Source organism: Varanus komodoensis, unplaced genomic scaffold (assembly GCF_004798865.1).
Source record: "Varanus komodoensis strain SLA01 unplaced genomic scaffold, ASM479886v1 scaffold56, whole genome shotgun sequence".
Classification (NCBI taxonomy): Eukaryota; Metazoa; Chordata; class Lepidosauria; order Squamata; family Varanidae; genus Varanus; species Varanus komodoensis.
This window is the reverse complement of record NW_025336169.1, coordinates 2,676,770-2,696,466: the sequence shown is the minus strand read 5'-3', so window position 1 is coordinate 2,696,466 and position 19,697 is coordinate 2,676,770. Positions and strand designations below refer to the sequence as shown.

Genomic DNA, 19,697 nt, shown 5'->3' with positions numbered 1-19,697 from the left:
GGCCGGGCCGGGCCGGGCCGGGCCGGGCCGGGCCGGGCCGGGCCGGGCCGGGCCGAGCGCTGCTGCCGCTGCTGCTGCCGCTCCTGCTCCCGCCGCCGGGCGCTCCTCCGCTTCGCGGCGACGGCCGGGCGCCCTCCCGCAGACAGCCGCCCTGCCCCCGTCGGCCAGCAGCCCGCCTCCCGCGCAGGCGCGCGGGCCGCTTCCGGGTCCCGGGGCGGAAGCGAGCGCTCGTGGGCGTTCGGCAGCCCGTGCGCTGTCCTCTGCCTCCGTTTGACGCACTGTGCTTCCCGTAGCGCTGGAAGCGGCCGCCGGCACCACCCTATGGCGCCGCTCACCGTCGCGTAGACTCACTGCTCACTAGACTCGTACACGCGCCGAGCGCTTCCAAGTGCCGTTCTGTCTTGCCTGCCTCTTCCCGGCACTTCGCAGCGTCTGCTCAGAAGCGAGGAAGCGGGCGTGAGCTCAGCGCGGGTTTCCGAAGAGGCGAGCGTGGCGAGGACTGCGGGCTGGGCGGCGAAGGCGAGCCCAGAGTTCCCCAGGTGTTTGAGACTGGACGCCCCACAATCCGTTCCCACTGACCATGCTAGCTGGGGATGATGGATGTTCTGCACATCTGGAGAGCACCAGGCGTACTTCCGAGCTCAGAATCGCGCTGTTCAGGGCAAGCTTAAACTGCGAAGAGATAGATCTTTCCCACTGCGTTGCCTCCTGCACCGCTCACATTCCCTCTGGGAGGCACATATCCGATCAATCGTCCCTCCGGTTCTCAAAAGCTTTTGCTGCAATGAATGAATGAGCGTGCCATCCTATGCGAGCGTGGGCACTTCCTACAACTCCCAGCAATCTCGTGCGATCTGGAAATCCTGGGAATTGTTTTACTTTTTTGCGATTTAAACATTCTTCGATTTTAACGTGTCGCAAGACTCTTGCTTTTCTCTCTCTCTCTCTTTTGCCCGTATTGGAAAAATAAAACAAATCCATGCAATGAGCATAACTGTGACCGGATGGCGGCATGTAAGCCCCTTTTTGCTCTCCGTGCTTTATTTCTGGTAGACGCGCGGTTTAGCTACAACTAAGCTAACATCTTGGCTTTCCGCGTTCATGGGCAGGTATAGAGAATCAGAAGGTCGCACCTGCAGACGATTGCCATGGAGACCCCGTCATGTCAAAGTCCACCTGCCGAAGTTGGCGCTGGCAAAGGCGCTGCAGGGCTTCGAGGGAGGGCGGGGCTGAGAGTCGGCCCTTCGGAAACGAGGAGTCGGTTGGGTTTGCAAACTGGATCGGGTCCAGCGGTCATCCCACCAACCTGCTGAAGCGCATCCATGGAGTCCTCTCCCTCAGTGGTCGTCCTCGGCACCCATTCTAGCAGGACGGAGATCAGAGGGGTTTGCAAGGCCATTCCACTGAAATCTCTCCCCCCACCCTTCCTGTTTCTTTTTCCTTGTGTGTAATGTCTTTTGGAAGCCTGCAGGCAGGAATTGTTTTCTGTTACTGATAATTTCTTATCTGCTGAGGGAGACTTCTAGGATGAAGAACAGCATAAAAATACTGTAAATAAAGGATTCGTTTTAAGCATTTAGACTATCTAATTCACAATAAGACCCAGGCCCTGTATTAAGGATTGCAATCTAGGAATAAACTCAGAAAAGAGATGCGGAAGGGATAGTAGGTTTCCTTAACTGTGTCTAGGAGACGTTTCACAGTTTATACAACAGCCTAGCTCTTGTTTCCCGTGTCAAAGCCAGTTGCACAGATAGATGTTATTTTAGTTCATGCATATTTATTGCAGTTGTAGGAATAAACATTGGGTAAGGTTGGTGGGCACGGCTGCCATGCAAAGCTCACGTACCTGGGAGAGGTTCCCACCTCACCCCCATGACTTCCAGTGTCAGCAGGTATTTATTTAGCTATTTATAAGCTGTCAGGTAGTCCAGCAAGACTCTCTAGGTGGCATTCAACCAGTAGAAAATTACAGATTCATAACAAAACATTAAACACCATCATTAAAATATAAATAACAAATAATTTAACAAGGATCATTCTAACGTGTGTCGAGGCGTGATGGGCAACCATACTGATTTACTGAAATCCCAATAAAATTAATAATCTAAGTCAAATATTAAAATCAATTATTAAGATCATTAAAGGCTTCCAGGGTGCAGAAGAGGCATATTTTTGCCTGCTGACAAAATGAAAACAGAGTTGTTGCCAGGCAAAATTCTCTGGGGAGCCTCTTCCACAGGCGGGGGGGCTGCCACCGAAAAGGCCCTTCTATTTACCATCCCTCGCACCTCCTTGATTTATAACAACACATTTATTTATTTATTTATTTAGTACACTTCTGTGCCGCCCCATTTGCCGAAGCCTTAAGGGAAGAACATGTGGCAATGCCCGGTCGTCCAGAGGCATGTTCTCAAGATTATCCATGAGACCAGTTTTGAAGGCAGTGGTGTCTCAGGCCCAGTACATAATTCAAAACTTTTTATTTTAAACCAGACACATGCAGCATTGAATCTGAGCATGCACAGAGGAAGAATGTGGGTTCAGACAAAGGACTACCTAACCCCAGCACAAAAACCCACAACAGGACCCCCCTGCCCATGTTCCCCAGCAACCGTCATTCCTAGGCATCCTGCCTCTGATGTAGGAGGTGGTGGAGCGTCATCAGGACCTCCATGAATTTGTCCAATCCATTTTGTAAATGACCTAAATTGGTTGGCCAGCACTACATTCCCCAAGAAAGCATTTCACAGTTCGATTGTGTGCTGTGTGGCAAAGTATTTTTATCTGCCCTGAAGTTCAGCTTCCTGGCAGGGAACACCAGACGCCACTGATCTCTGCATTTCCCCCACCCCAGTAGAAAAAAAGACCTGCAGAAGTTGCAAAGGGCTGAAAAAAGCACACATGCGAAATCTCATTATTCCAGTTCTTTTGCACAGATGGAGTGAGAGCTTTTTCTCTTCCCACACACACTTGTGCAGAAGCATCGCCTACCCAAGTTCAGCTGGGGGCATATTATAATCCTATGCAAGTTTCTATAGGATTAGTTTCCGGAAGTTCTTAAATTCAGCCACTCACACCGAGGTTTGTCTTTAAGTCTTGATGTCTTAGGCAAAAAATATTATTTTTCCAGAAAATCCAGGATCATTCATTGGATGTCTAGGTTGCCTTTAAGGCAGCCCTTCAGGTGCTAGGATAATTGATAGACAACTCTCAATGGGGTGAGCTGGGAGCAGTGAATTGCTGCAATTCATAAGCCAGGAAAGGGGGGAATTGCATATAGGCCCAGCATTTGACTCCCCACGGAGAAGAACCGTGGGGGACATAGTGATGTAAAGGTAAGATATAAATGTTACATTAAATAAATAGAAGAAACATTAGTAACTATGTGAATTTATATACATTTGCGATGTGAACTCTTGTATAAAATCAATACTTTGAGTCAAAATATTTCATTCTGGGTTTTTGTTTTATATTACAGCTCAGGAATCTTGAGAGAGCAATATACAAGGGGACATTTAAAATTACATCAGCTCTGAGTCTTTTTTGCCTCTGCTTTGGAAAAGAAACTACTTCCTATTGTAGATCTCTGTTCTAGGAATGGCTGCATTTCCCCAACTCTTTTTGGGGGTGCAAGGAGGACAAAAACTATTCTATGCCAGTCATCTTTTTTAAACCATAATGAGAGGGCCTATTCTGGAGACAGACATTATTTCTTTCCCATTTAAATAGCCAGAGGGCGTTGGAGCTCATTCCCTTAAACACATTGTTTCTTCTTCACTGGGTCTTGCAGTATGTCATCCACTCAGAAGTCCTATTGATTTACATCCCAGTAAGTGTGCTTATAATTGGAGCCTTAAACTAGTAGGCTCCTTTGGGGATGTGTTAACATAGAAAAGAGAAGTTTATTTTACATACTTCAGCTAAATTGTACCAGTCTCATTTTTGTTGAACTTGCATAATACTACTGAAATGTTTTAATTTTTAGCACAAATTGAGAGGACCCCTATTCAGCACGTCATATAGGCCAGCAGGGGCTTGGCACAGAAAGGAAATGATTGATCATGCAGGAAATAAGGGTTAAGTCACACATCCATAATGTTCTATTGAATTGCACACAGACACTTGAAGAAAATAACACAGTAGGCAAAAAAATGTGTTTATTTGTCCTTTCTTAGTGCAGGAAGTATTTGCAGGGCAATTTGAGGAACATCCAGAATGAATATATATTTGGCAAGTTTTCATTGCTACATCCACAAAACGACGGAAGTAATCAGAAGACTACAGAGACAGAATGGAGGGATTAAGGAAAGGGTTTGACCTGGCGAATGTGCATGGGGACTCAGGGCCAAGCTGGACACCAGACGAAACAGGTACATCTGCATGCTGCAGCACGTGTTGCTCTTGTGTTCCTCGAGATTACAGGGAACCCGCTTCCTCTGTGAATAGCATTAATAAAAGGGCCTCCCCGAACACCCCCACCCCCCGTGTGGGGCTGCTGAACTGAAGAAAGCTTTAAGTAACCACGACTTGACCTTATTATGGTCAACTCAGAGCAGTCGCAGAAGTGAGAACACATGATGAAATTTAGGTTATGCTCAGATGCACCCTTGTTCTTTGCACCTGGATCGGGAGGGGTGAGACAAACTGACAAACCCGAAGCCTGCTCAGTATTGCAAAGTTCAGGGCATAGCGTATGCGAACTGAGATTAAAAAAAGGCCTACAGTTCCCAGCATGCCGCTGGGGCATGCTGGGAACTGTAGGCCTTCTCCCCTTCCCCGCCTACACCTGCGTCGGATGGCACCTTAACCCTTTGCTGCCTGGCGCTCGCTCGCTTCCCATTGACCCGCCTCCGGGGTGGGCGTTTTCCAGCGCTCCGTCGGCATGCGGAAGTGCATCTGCCCCCTCATTGGCTCGCCGTCCGCCCCGCCCCGCCCCTTCTGCCCCCGCCGGCCAGGCAGAGCCGCTCAGGCCGGAGAGTCGAGTGCCGGCGCGGGGCGCTCGTCCCCAGCCCGCCGACGCCCAGGCTCACCCCGAGGTTGGCCAGTGCGCGCAGCCGAGCGCCGAGGCGGTCGAGCGCGATTGGCCGCGCCTGCGAGCGGAGCGGCCGCACCTCTGGGCGACGCGGGCGGACGGTCGTTAAGGCAAGCGAGCGCGTCGGCGGACCCGCGCCCACCGCCGCCCGCGCGACCGCCGCCCGCGCGAGCCGGCTTCCCCGGCCGCCCCGCTCCCGCAGTCGGGGCCGCCCGGCGAGCTGCCGAGGTCGGACAGCGGCGAGAACTTTTCCCGGTCCGGCGGAGGCGCTTCCCCGTCGGGGACGGAGCGGGAGCGCCGCGCGCGGCCCTCGGTGGAAACTGAAAGTGCGCCGCGAAGGGGCCGAGCGGAGGCGGAGGCGCGGAGCCGCAGGGCGCCCCGGGAGCTGCCCCGCCGCGCTGGAGGGAAGTGAGTCGGGGACCGGGTGCGACGGGCGGGGAGCGGGCGCCGGAGCCGGAGCCGCGGCACGGCGGGGGCGCCCGGGGCAGGAAGAGCAAAAGTGGCCGGGGAGAAGCGGGGGCGGAGGGAATGGGGGCCGTCGGGGCGGGATGGCGAGCGGAGCCGCGGTCAGGTTCGAGGGGGCGCCGCGGAGGAGGAAGTACGGAAGGGGGCGCAGAAGCAAACGCGTGGGGACCCGGCGGGAGGCGCAGTGGGGATGGCGCGGGCGAAGGGGAAGCGCGTGGGGCCGTCGAGGCGGGGGTGGCGGGGCAGGGGAGCCGCGGTCGGATGGAGGGGGGGCAGGTAAAGGGCAAGGCAGGAGCGCGCGGAGAAAGAGCCGAACTGAAATTGGAGGGGGAGTCGGGGCAGGAGCAGAAGGAAAATTGGAGGAGGAAGCTAATGCCGACTGCGAGAACTGAGTCACAATCCCCGAGAGGAGGCGGCGGCTGGGGTGGAAAGATGCGGACAGGCCAGAGAAATGGGGGGTGGGGAGACCCCGGTGCAGGGCAAGCCCGGCGAGGGGAGGGAGCCCGTTGGGAGAAGCGCCTCTGCTCCCGTGTGGAGTGAAAACAGCGTCAGGGGCGCGCGGGGAAGCAGGTTACACCCGAGGAGACCTTGCTGTGCATGCCCCTGCTTATCGTGCTGGGTTCTGGATCGCTGATGGAAAGGAGGACCGATGCCAGGAGGGCACGAAGCACGTGGGAATTAGTTAGGGGGCACAGGTGGAGGGAGCCCCCGGTGTGGAAACAGGAAACGAGGGCACGAAGCGAATTGCTGGGAGCTGCCAGAGGTGGGGAGAGTTTCCATCAGTGACGTGGAGGGGGGGGGGGCTGAAGGATGGGGAGCAACTTGAAGGCAAAAAGAGATTGGGAAGTGTTTTCCTCAGCCCCAGTGGGGCGAAGGACCCAGAAGTGGGGAAGTCAGGTGGAGGACCTTGTGAGAGGAGAAGGTATAGGAAGAGTAATATAGTTGGAAAGGATATTGAGGGAGGGGAGACGGAGGCGATTCCCCCCCTTGCCTGCCTCGAAAGGTTGGCTCCAGAAAAGTGCATGTGAGCTCTTTGGAGAGGGAACCAGTGGGAGAAAAGCAAAGAACTGGGCAACTTGGTGGCGGGGGGGGGGATAAGTCTGACTCCCCCTTTGCGAGGTGGCCAGCTGTGTGAGCCCCCACGGGTGGGGTCACCCTTGGGAGGAATGACCATTGAGAGATAAAGGTTTGTGGGGAGGGGGAGCTGGGCAGGAGGACTCCAGGGCAGGGAAGTGTCAGGTGTGAGGGGCGTACCTGCAGGTTAAGCACCATGTCCAGAGCTGCTTCATGTGGGGCAGGCGTGCCATGCAGGCTGAAGGTGGGGCGCTTAGATGTGTGGGGCAGGTGCAGGAGAAGCGTGCAGTGAGCTCGGAGAGAGAGCTGGGGAGGGATGCCAGGATAAGCAACAAGCCAGTTTGGGGGTGGGGAATATAGGAGATGGACCCCTCAGTCTTGTGATTCGGCTGTGCACGGTGGCTGGGACAAATAGGGAAGTTGCTACTATTGAACCGCCGCCCTGCTGCCTTGCTAACCTTGGTGCATACCACGGAGTAAAGATGCAATCAGCTCTTATCATTGTGAAGTTTGGATACCGGGGGATGGAAGCGGGGGGCAGAGGAAGAATGAGCAAGGCTGTGCCTGTGTGTTGGAGGTTAGAGAGAGAGATAAGTGAGGATTAGCTGAAGGCCCTTCCTTCCTGGTGTGCAGTGAGGGAAGCACTGGGAAGGCAGAGGTTGGATTAGTTGGTGGAAGTACGGGAGAACACTGAGAAACCCGGCTGTTCCGTTGGTTTTATTGCCCTTGAGGGTTTAATGAGCGCACTTTAGGCTGGAGGATCAGTGTAGCAGGACGTAGTTGCTTGTGTGTTGGAGGCAGTTCTGTTTAAATTGGAGCCAAGCTATGCAGGACAAGGATCTTTAAAATATAGATCTTCAAAGGAAGGAACCACTGCTTGTTTGTCCAGTGCGACTGTAGTCCATTTGCCCACGAGGGTCCTGGTTCAGTCATGCATCAGAGTTAAGAGAACTTAATAGAAATATAAGGATGACATTCCCATGTCTTTCTGTATCAGCGGCAACTGACAGGGGAGCATGTTGCTCTATAAAACAGACTCTAGTCAAAGTCCTATGCTTTTATTAATGGTCTTTTTCAGCTTTGCACATCTCCTGTATCTTTTCATAGTTCTGTGCATGGACCTCCAGCCATTTACTTTTTACTTTTGCTGTGCCTGCTTTTCTCTGTACAGTGCTTTAAAATAGGTTAGTCTTGGGTTTGGCTGCTGCTTTTTTAGTTCTTTTCTCCTTTTCATCCTGGAGTCATCCTTCTAGGAGATCCTTTTCAGGTCATAGAAAGCCAAGCCATGATGCAAAACATAGTATGACTTGGGTTTAGTTTTCTGTGACTTGCAGTGGAAGGCCTATAGCTTCATGTTGACTTTAAAAAGGTAGGTAACTAACATGTTTTTGCTGCCAAGTTACTTTGGTAACTAAAGGTTACAGAATGCAGCTTATATGTAAATGCCAAAGTACAGTAAGAGCAGACAACGAACACTTCACATATTCTGTTTGACCTCTGAGGGAATCTTATCTGATTCTCCACATAGCTCTCAATGACTACACCCCTTTCATTATGCAAGTTTGACCAACAAGTCAGGTTGCAAGCAGAGTCTTCCTTAAAGTCAGCAACCAGAGTGCTCTTTTTCAGGGTCACTTCCTTCTGCCCTTCAGGTGACTTCTCCAAGAGGCAGGTGAAGGAGTCTCTGACCTGTTGATGGAGTCCCACTGACAGTGACTAGGACTGCATGACACAGCATTCCGTTGAGAGTTTCTGTTGATGGGTTGTCTGAACCAGGAAGAGTTTCCCCAGGGGCAACAAACTACACCAACAGCCCATAAGCTGCTGAACCGTATCATGGTTCTCATGCCTTCTGAACCTTGGTGATTGAACCTATCATGGGCACAGGAGATTGACTCCGGAGCCTCTTAGCAAGAGTAGCGGAGTGCCTTCACCCATCTTGCCGAGGGTCTTCCACCTGACGATCAGTGCCTGTCACCCCAAAGTGCATGAGCAGTGCAGCTTTTTCCCTGCTTTCGCTTTTCCTTCCCCAGAAATTGCAGGGACCTGGATGGATACCAGGCTTTGGCGATCCTTGTTTGGACAGTGCCTTCCGAGTGCCAAAGCGGCAGCCTGGAGGGGCTGTCCAGGAATGTTCGATCCTTTAGAAAAATGCACAAAATGCCATCTTAAAATAGCTGCTTCTATGTAACTGCAAGTCTTGGTGGGTTGTGGGGATCTGAAGTGTTGGCTGGGGCTGCGTCCACGGGGTGTCCGGGACCAATCCTTGGCATTACCCCACGTGGTCTCATCACCCTCCCCGTTTCTCTTGCTAGCTCTCGAAGGACAAACTTTCAAGAGAACCCCAGGGCACCTTTGCATGGTAAAAGCAGCTCTCCTGGGGCTTAAGCGCCCTTCCCGGCACGATTCTCTCCTGCTGCCCGTGCAATTAACCCACGTCACTGCTGCACATTTTTCACTTTTTCCTGAGCATCCAGCTGCCATGTTGGTGTGCAAATGCACGTGTGTGTTTGTTTGCTTAGGGAAAGAAATGTTGACAACTAAGTGTCAAAACTCTGGGGCATATTAAAAGAGGATTTTGCCTGGGTAATGGCTGGCTTGTTTCTTTCTTTGTTTGTTTTGACTGGGCATATACAGTGGAACTTGGCAGGAGGCATTCCACTTGGAGAATGCTCCAGCTGCAGTTGTACAAGTGAGTTCATTAAAGAAAACTCACATGACTGCCCAGCTGGCTTTTTCTCAGTTTCCCATATATCTGGTGCTAATGGAATGGAGAACACAACCCTTGCCGAGGATCTCGGCACCCAGAGCGGGTCAGAATAGAGCACTTTTGCTTGCAAGGGTTCTTGCAAATTGGTTCACTTTACCTGTTTGCTCCAGCACCAACTTGCCATAAAAAGGAGCAGGTGGAGAAAGCGTTTGTGATGGGATGGGACAGGACTGCTGACATTCTTGCCGCTGTCGATTTGGGAAGGAAGGGGTTAAAGAACCTCTGCCTTGGCACAGGAGGAAGTGAGTCAGTGGGCAGAGTAGTGTTGCTAGCTTTGGATTTGGCTCCCTCCAAAATGCAGCAACGGTTAAAAGTTCACTGCTGATCATAAATGGTAAACTATCCAGGAACTTTTAGGCTAGATTGGTGCCTCACAGAAATGTTTTAAAGAGCGAGCTAAATAAACAAAATAGAGGAACAGGTTTCTGCAAGTATGCATCGCACCTCTTTTATCACACCTGAAAGTCTGGCTACCCTGTATTAGCCTTAAACATCAGAGCTTTTACTGTCTGGTCTACCAGCTTCATGCGTTTGTAAGCAATCCCCCAGCGGATGAGCTGGAACGTACTTGGCAGAAGTGCCCCCAAACAGCAAGGCAAGGGAATACTTGGGATGGGATGGTGCTGCTGCTGAGCCCAGCTTCTCTTTGAAGGAGGAGGAGGATTAGCAAGGTGTCTAAGCCAACAAATCCAATTGACCAAACTTCAGGCTGGACTGCAGAGTGTGCTTTTAGTGAACTCTGAAGGTTAGAATCCTGGCTTCGCAAAAGACTGATCCCATCTATTTTTTATTATTTATTATTATTTATTAAAACATTTCTATGCCGCCCCATTCGCCGAAGCCTCGGGGCGGCTCACAACATAAATTAAAATACAAGCAATAACAATATAAAATAAGTCGCCCTGGCCAGATAAAATAAGCAAATAATATTAACAATTAAAATGACGCTTAAATAAAAAGGTCTTCGCCTGGTGCCGAAAAACAAATAACGATGGCACCAGGCGGACCTCTCTGGGAGAATCTATCTGCTTTTGTACCTGTGAACTGACTGCATACTTTGCGAGAATACTTAGATCCTGGGGTTGCATCATTGTCCTGAAATCTGAAGGCGCTGGTGCGTGCTCATACGCCGGAGCTGAATTGCCTTCCACGCAGCAGGCATTGCTTGTTGAGAAGGCCTTTCTTTTTAAAGAGCAGTAAGTCATCTGAGCTGGGAGAAAAGAATTGGAAGCCATACCTAGGTTTTTATAAATGAGAACAAATCCTTAAGACTTTTTTACTAGACCACACACTTTCTGTTTGTAACTACTCAAAGTCTTTAAGCAGTGTGAAGGGGAAGGGGAGGATTTTTTTCTACTCCTTTTTCATTTATGCAAGTAAAAAGGACTTTACTTACATAAATGCATTTCTGTTCAGGAAATAGCAGACGTTTCTTCCTCCTTTCAAAGAAGGAAGCATCTGGGTAAGCTGATGTCCATTTGATGCTGTTGCTTGAGCTGCTGTTGTATCTGAACTTGTGTAATTGCTGGTAGCTTATGAACGTGTAGGGAGAGAAGAGGAAGGGCACCGACAGCCATGCCACTGGCAGGTAGCTGTTGGAAGCCTGTACCAGTGGAGCGGGTTACATCAGGCTCATAGGTTAGGGCTTTCTTTATATGGCACCAGAAGCAAAAATGGCACAACTGAGCCTGTCATACATCAGGCACATCATGAGATAGCAAGGCTGCCTGGAGAAGAAAATCACGGCAGAACAAGTGGAAGGCGGAGAACGAAAGGGAGGACCAAATATGAGATGGACTGGCTCCACGAAGGAACCCGTGGTCTTGAACGTGGAAGAGCTGAATGGGCCCGGCATGGATAGGGCCTTTTGGAGGGCTTTCATGTGTAGGGTTGCCATGAGTCAGAGGTGACTTGACGGCACAGAACAGCAGGAGGTGTCATGGGAGACTCTTGCGCATTAGTGCAAAAAGGCAAAACCTGAATGTATGTTAGAAATCTAGTATGGTCGTTCGTTTACATTTTTAATTAAAAATTAGGCTGTCCATATGCAGATTGCAAAGATGCCCAGTACATCTTTCCTTACATCTTAACTTCTACAACCATCTTCCCCAGCCTGGTGCCCTCCCAATATTTGGACGACTGCTTCCAGGATTCCTAACCATTAGCCCTGTGGGCAGGGATGATGGGCACTGCAGTCCAAAATAACTGGAGGGAATTGGGCAAGACTGTTCTAGCCCTTATAATCCTTAGTTTTTTTAAAAATGAAAACATATTCTGGAGGATTCTGAGTTTCCCAGCCCATGGCTACTTACCCAGTGAGTTTGGCAGAACATTGTTAATTGCATACTTGAATCTGCCTTGTTAGTTATCCCACAAACTTTATATACGGGCTAAATAATTTTATAGGAGCCTGTAGACATAATAAAAGGCATCTTTAGATCCTTCAGATCAAACTGAGATTGTGAAAGGCTATTCTCCATTAATATTTTCTTGCCCGGCACTTAATTTGGGGGAGGACCCCCTGTGCACTTTGGAGAGGGACACAAAATAAACTGTGGGAAAGAAAAATCAGCAAATCTGCTTGTTAGTGGAATCATTTAGAGAATCCTCAGCAATGGTACAGAGCTAGACAAGGTGGATAAAAATTCAGGATTTTTAAAATAGCATTTAAAAAGTAAAATCAGTTTATTTAAATTGGATTTTTAAGTAAAAAAGAGGAAAAAGCTATTTAAAGATTTTGTTCAGTCGCAGAGTCATGCCTGACCCATCACTACCCCATGGACAACATTCCTCCAGGCTCTCCTGGAGGATGCCATCCCCCGGAATTCACCCATCCCCACACCCACCACGCCAGTGGCCCCATCCAGCCACCTCAACCTCTGCCATCCCCTTCTCCCTTTACCTTCAATTGTTCCCAACATCAGGGTCTTTTTCAATGAGTCCTTCCTTCTCATTTGGTGGCCAAGATAGTTCCCTATTTAAGATATGTTATAGTCCAAAGCTTATTCATCATGAAATAAGGATTAATTTTTAATTATGTATCATGAAGCTGTGTATTCATGCATTTTTGAATGAAAATGAATTCCAATAATCCAGTCACAATGCCATGCTCTTCCAGAGGTTTCCGTAAGATTATTGGGCAGTTTTTCTCTCTAGAAGATACTATCACAGATGCTTGCTTTTACCGTTCTCAGAACTGTGAATGTGTGCCCACAGAGATCACATGCCTCTTCTTCACAGCAGAAAAAGTTATAAACTAAACATGAAGAGTTGAGAAATATTTTATTTTTTAATGTATTGCATTATTTTATAGCATTTTTAATTTATGGCATTGTTGCTTTGCGTGTCAGTGTACACAGAATCAACCCCTTACCTCTTAAATGCTAAAGTTCAAAACATGCAATTAATAGAAGAAGATTGTGGGGAGTGGAATAGATCTGCACAAGAAGCTAAGAGTGAGAAGGGAGGGGCAAGCAGTAAAAAATGAAAGTGAAACCTTTTCAGCAGAATTCTCCATAAGTCTTTGGCATTTTTTTGTGTATAGCTTGAAGTTTATCATCTTATTCGTTCTGTGGACAAGAAACCCTATAATAGCAGCAGATTGTAGAAGAGAGCCAGTCTGGGAATATTTTAATGAAGTTCCTCTACCTATGGGTAAGGTGAGAGGCCGTGTGGCGTAGTGGTTAAGAGCATGGGACTGGGACTCAGGCGATCTGGGTTCAAGTCCCCGCTCAGCCATGGAGCCAGCTGGGTGACTTTGGGCCAGTCACAGACTCTCAGCCCAACCTACCTCACAGGGTTGTTGTTGTGGGGATAAGAGGGAGGAGGAGAATGATGTAAGCTGCCTTGAGCCCTTTGTAGGAAAAAGGCAGGATATAAATCGAAAAATAAATAAATAAGGCAGGCATGCGTGGACATTATGTAGAAAACCATGATTTCAATCTAGTCTTACTGACCATGGAGCTAGAATTTGGGGGAATCCGCTGGCCGAGACCATTTGCTACTTCCCCTGAGGTCTTTGTCCCGGAGGCTGGTTGTAATGACCAAAATCTAAGATAGCCTTTTTAAAAAACCCATTTATGAAGTTGACCTGGATCTGGAGCTTGAAGTGGAGGCTGAAGTTGAAGAGGTCATCAGCAGGGCTAGCAAGGAGTGTCCAGAAGGATTACTGGGGAGGAAAAAGGCTTCCGTCAGGGAATGGTCGTCTTGCCCAAGTGAGGAAAACGAAAGGGAGCACAACATGTGGCAGATGTTCCTTACTTGGATTTTCAAAAAGCTTTTGACAAGAGTCCCTGACCAAAGACCCCTGAATAAGCTTAGCAATCATAGAACAAGAGGAAAGGTCCTCTTATGAATTAGTCACTGGTTAAAGTACAGAAAGCAGAGAATGGGACTAAATGGCAAATTCTCCCATTGGAGGGATGTAACCAGTGGATTCTGTGTTAGGACCAATGCTTTTCCACCTATTCATAAATGATCTAGAATTAGGGGCAAGCAGTGAAGTGACCAAGGCTGCAGATGGCACCAAATATTTAGGGCGATTAAAACCAACAAACTCTGTGAGGAGCTCCGAAGGGATCTAAGCTGGACAAATGAGCATAAAAAGTGCAACTGCCATTTAATGTAAGCCATTAATGTAAATTAATGCCTGTTGGGGCAAAAATGGCCAGCTTCAGGTATACGTTGGTGGGATCTGAGCTAGCAGTGATGGAGCAAGAAAGGGATCATGGGCAGCGCGTTGAACATGTTGGCCACTGCAGTGTGCAGCTGCTTTGAAACAGGCCAACTCCGTGTCGGGCATAATTAGAACAAGAACTGAGAACAGAGCTGCCGAGATCATATGCACGTCTTTAGTATGACTTCCCTTAGAATATCATGTCCAGTGCTTGTTGCTGAAGCAGCTCTCCGATGAGAGATGCTTACAATAGTTGGGATTGTCCAGCTTCCAAGAAAGGTCATGTACTGGGAGGGATGATGGAGGTGTTCCAAAGTGTACCTGATGTGGAGAAAGTGGAAAGGGAGACATTTTCTTTCTCTCTCTCACGGGGCCATTCCATGAAGCTGCTCAGCAGGAGGTGGGGGGCAGATCAAAGGGAGGCCTTCACACACTGCTTAGTAAGGCTGTGCGATTAGTTGCCGCAGGACATGGTGACGGCCACCAATCTGGGTGGCTTGAAAAGGGGATGGGTGGATTCGTAGAGGAAAAGCCTATCAGTGGCTAGTCTTCCGGCAGTGTGCTGGCTCTGTGATCGGAGGCGGGGTGTCTGCATCGCCGGTTGCCGGAGAGAGCCAGGGGGCAGCTGCTTTGTCACTGTGTGGATGCAGCGCTGGACCAGATGGATGATTGGTCTGATCCCGTATGTTCTTCTGATCTTTTGTAGCACAGTTGAGCTGGGGGAGCAGAAAACCCCTGCCTCCGTTCTTTATAAAGAGGAGACCAATAAAGTTCTTATGCGCCGAGCCAGCAGGAGTTGATGTTTTCCCCCGACCTACTCCGGGGATGTGCAGAACCTTGTCCCAGTTGCTGGTGCTTACGGAGCCAAAGTGGTTTGCTGTTTGAGAGGGCTGGGCTCGGTTTGTGGCCTGGGTTGAACAATTGGGGTTTCTTTGCCTTTCCAAAAACTGTCTGGTACCTGCTCCTCTGAAAGTACGCAGGAATTTCTAAAGTGACTCTCCCCCACCTGAGGTTTGCTGGCCAGGGGGTTCTTGCACCTTATGGCTGCAGTGACCCTGGAACAAGAGGAGGAGTGGTGGTGGTGAATTGGTCCTGGAGCCCCTCCTCCTCTTCAGAACCTGCTCCCCCCAAGTTGGGGGTGGCCATGGCAGAGGCGACAGTCCTCTGCTTCTTGCAGAGAAGGCAGCAGCTGAGTCCCTGCAGATCAGGCCAGTGAGCGAGCCTGCCCTAGAAACTTTGATTGGGATCAAGCACACTACCCTATCACTGCAAAGGAGCACCCTTGACGCATTTCCCATATTCCCTTCCTGGACCATAGTTGGCTGGAGATACACAGTGCTAAATTCCACAGATCATAGGTACATTCTTGTGCTTAATTCCTGAGGTCTCTTACAAGCTCGAGTCCTGACTTCCCAGTGAGCCACAACAATGGCAAAACCTTTGCTAAGTGCCGCACCCTTTTGCTCTGGGCCTGTTTTCATGGTCTCTTGCGATCGGTCGGTGCAAAGCTGAGCATCTTCCTTGCTGTTGCAGCACCATCTTCACAGAAGTTGCACAATGGTACTAAAAGGTTTTATGAGAGGGTGGGGGTCCTATCACGGACCCCTGGGAGTGGGCCTTCCTCCTGCTTTGCCCGGGGCTGCAGTCTTCATTTGCTTGTCTCATTGCAGGGTGAGCTCATGCTGTGTGAATGAGCGATTCATTACTCAACTTGTAGTGGTAGGAAAATGTCAGATTTAATGTAGAATGCTTACAAAACACTTTTGGCAGAGTCATAATGGTATGCTTTCAGTCCGGGAAAATTCAGTCTTAATACAGATTTCTTTTTAACCTGTTAACTAGGGAGCGTATTCTTAAATCAAAATAATCCAGAAACTGTTTGAGAGCTTGGAGCTGTGTCCCCAAGGGCAGGTTCATATACCCATTCCACCCCCCCACCCCTGAAGAGTGACAGATTTGTCTCCTTGTCTGTCATCTCCCCCTCCCCAACACGTTCCAGTCCTGAATATTCTTTGTAAGTGAACTTTTTGTACTAGCACACAGAGAAAAGAAGCTATAAAGTACTCCTGGAAAACGCAGCATTACTGCAGAATGCAACATGGGGCTGTTTTAATGCTCTGCATTTTTAAAACTAATCTTTAGGTGCAGCCACTCGGTGTTGGGTTCCCGCTCCAGTGGAGCAGTGGCCTTTATAGTTTGTGGCCCCACTTTGATGAAGACGGTCTGGAAGGTTTTGAGCCTATCCAGCCTGTGGAATGTCACAGTCAGTGACAGTTTAAATCTGCCACCGTTCTAGTTATTAGCTTTGGATTGTTCTATAATGACGAAACTTATAGCTAATACTCACCAATCAAATAAGACTGTTGCTATTAAGCCATTTCCGTTAGGACTTGTTAGAATAAAAGCCTCTCTGTTTTGGGGTGTCCTGTGCCAGAACGCTCACAAAGTTGATCCAAACGCTTCGTTTGCTGAAGATGACCCTCCACAGCGTTACGGCTTTTGCTGCACTCACAAAGAACGGCAGATGAATTGTTTGCAAACTGCTCCAGCCTCATATGCTGGGGCGTTAACTCACCAGTTGTTCCTCTGGCCAGGGCATCCAGCACAGTGCTTTAAAAGGAGCCCAGCCCAGCTCGGCCAGAGCAAATCGTCAGAGGAGAAGAACTCTATCAAGCGATCTGTTAATGAATAAGCACGCTCATCTACCACTTAACCTGGCAACCGCACCTCTTGCAACTATTGTGTGCTCTGAGCTTGGTGAGAGATCCGCTCAGCTCGGGCTGCTCGTGCAGATGAGTTATCCTCTGGCATGTTAAAGCGTCAGAGGCTGGTTTCTTTTATCACACATGCCTCCTACTGGACTCCAAGTTGGAAACTCACCGATGTCCTGCAAACCTTTATATCCTGTTCAAACTTTGTGGTTTTCTTTCTCCTGCTGAGTTGTCGCATAAGGCCCCTTTCCCTTCTCTGGTAAATAACTCCTGTGAAGTATATTCTTTTGCTTAGCTGCTTATTTTGCTGGGACGACCACCAATTATGTCTGCATACCAGGTATAGGAAGACCATGGTTAAATTCCTCTTTTGTATCTAGGCAACTTGTCTGATGGTGAACATACAAAGTAAAGGAAAACAAGCTTTCTTGTAAGTTCTTGGTCTGTTCTGTCATCGCCTGGCTCCCAGACCACAGTGCCCAAGTCACATCAGCTCCTAGGAAACAGGTGCTGGCAAATCCTTCTCGAATCTGGTGCCTTCCAGTTGTGGTAGACTACAAGTCCCACAATCCTCTGCCAGCAGGACTGAGGAAGTTACAGCCCAATGCATCTACACAGTGCCAAGTTGGAAGGCATCCCCAAAACTTTCTTCTTGGTCTCCTCTCTTTGACCTGTTCAAATACAAATCAGTCAAATCGAAGCCGAAGCACCTGCTGCAGGGCAAACTGGCTTCTCCAAGCCACATGGCTGGAAATACTCCACACACCTTTTTGTTTAGGTTCCCAGAAAGGTATAGTCTGTTCTTGGGCATTTGACATATCTGTTCAGCCCTGCACAGGGATCAACCTTGGCCTTTTAGCAAGCGGAATCCAAATTATTTCCTCAGCCTTGCCCAGTTTTCAGTAGTTTGCACACCACAAATAAACCACAGGAGCCTGCCAGAGTGTGGAGTTCAGGTTCACATCAGCCGAGAAGAGTTATTTAACTAGGCAAATGTTTAAGTATAGAGAAGGGAAGCCTGAATTTCCGGTAATTCCGATCTTCAGTAACGCATGGGCTCACACTGCGGCCTCTTAGCTTTGGGTTTACTGAGAACCTACCCTAATGGCAGCATCCACACTGATAAGAAGAATGCATTTCTGATGTCTCCAAGCATGACGGATTGCAAATGCAAGGAATATGTGAACCTAGTGGTGCATAGACTTACCATCAAGTATCTTGTTTGTCCAGTCCATATAGGGGTCTGTCTTTGAATTATGCAAGTTGAGGGGTAGGAGGGGAGTTACTATTCCCATTGCAATGCATTTATATCCTGCCCTTTTTTCTCATGAGGAATCCAAGGTGGCTTCCATATCCTCACAACAACCACCCTGTGAGGTAGGTTAAGGATATCAGTCAATGACTGGCCCAAAATCACCCAGTGAGCTTTGAGGCCAAGTGGGCATTATTCTTATTACATTACATTTCTGTACCACCCCTAGTCAAAGCTCTCTGGGTGGGTCACAACATTTGTAAGTCATCCACTCAGATTTCAACCAGGATTAGAACCCAATGCCTAAAGAGGGCCACATCTTAAATCACAAAGTACCAAAATTCTTAATCTGCAGATTTAGATCAACACTCAACATTCAGAGGTCAATGAAGAAATCTTAATGCAAATGCAATCCATTTTGGAACAATATTTTTACTCTGTAATCCTTTTATCTAGCTACTTACATTTACCTAGTCAGTGTGATTTTTGTGGCTGTTTTCTGTTAACAGGATTAATGTCCAAGTCAAGGATTGTGACAGAAAGCTTTACGATGTCATGTAAATGTTCATTTGTAAGTCTTGACCTATGCTTGGATTTCACAATTTTCATTTTGGAAAGAGTTCACAGATGTATGTGGTGTCAAAGAATATGAACATTCCCGCAGCAACTTTCCTTAGGTTGATAAATGCATCAGGTAGACCACAAAAGAAGTCTAACAGACTATATTCTTTGTAAATCTCTTTGAGATGCCCACTGGTTTGCAAATCGCTTGGTTTCATTTGAAAAAAATTACTTGCATCTTCTGATGCTACTTCAAATGGATTGTGAAACATTGTTATTTCCTTTCCATGCTTATGGTAGTCCATGAATCTGTTCCGGAATTTCTCCTGCAATAGGTTCAGTGCTTTGATGCGTCTTTCAACAACATCCTTCTCACATTTTATTGCATTGCGTCACGAGAAGCTTGAAAAGTTGTTTTCACCAACTTGCTTTACAAAAATTGTTTTGTTTTCCTTCAGAAGCTTTCAGTTCAGAACACGGCACACATGAGCTTTTCTTTTCCGTGCAATGTTAGATTCGATGTGTTCAGATAGTTAAGAAAGCCAAATCAAAAATCCATTCAGGATCAGAAAGTGCTTTTTGACCTTCTCCTTTCTCTTTGAAAAACACATCAACTTCATGACAAAGACTAAAAAAGAAATCCACCTCTGCTAAGCCACCTGACTTCGGCATGGGAAATATATCTCCATATTCTACATCTATCTCTGAGAGAAAATTTGGAAACTGATGATGAGTAAGGCCATGATGCCTGACGTAATTAATGTTGGAGACAACAATATGCATCACACTGACAGAATCTTGCTACACGAGGCTTGCTAATGGATGATTAATGGGAAGCGTACAGCTCAATTTCAATATCTCTCCACTGATTCTTGCAACTGCACCAGTTTTACTTCCCACCAAATTTCTTGCACCATCAGTTGTGATGCTTTTCAATTTATTCCAACTCGGGCCAAGATCTTCTTCTGATCCACACACCTTCAAGACTATGTTTCTTGCAGGTATAGTGCCTTTCCAAACTCTGCAGTGCACACAGTTCTTCTGTAATTCTGAAGCTGGAATCTACCTGCCTGATAAATAGTAGTAGTTGAGCAGTGTCTATAATGTCATTGTTCTCATCTAATGGCAAAGGGGGAAAATCAAAACTTTTTGCC

General features: G+C 48.3%; 1 protein-coding gene and 1 long non-coding RNA gene across 3 annotated transcripts in view; both read left to right on the top strand.

Annotated features, from left to right (window-relative positions):
- The first annotated feature begins 296 nt into the window (after window positions 1-296).
- LOC123032807 lies at window positions 297-1,575 on the top strand. Its single transcript, XR_006416544.1, has 2 exons — window positions 297-1,014; window positions 1,110-1,575. It is a non-coding gene; the product is annotated as an uncharacterized LOC123032807 (long non-coding RNA).
- A 3,697-nt stretch (window positions 1,576-5,272) lies between these two features.
- TAOK3 (TAO kinase 3) overlaps window positions 5,273-19,697 on the top strand; it is a 130,073-nt gene continuing 115,648 nt past the window's right edge. For both annotated transcript variants that reach the window (XM_044448849.1, XM_044448848.1), the window contains exon 1: window positions 5,273-5,443. The gene's annotated coding sequence lies outside the window, so the exon portion shown is untranslated. The remainder of the gene's footprint in view (window positions 5,444-19,697) is intronic.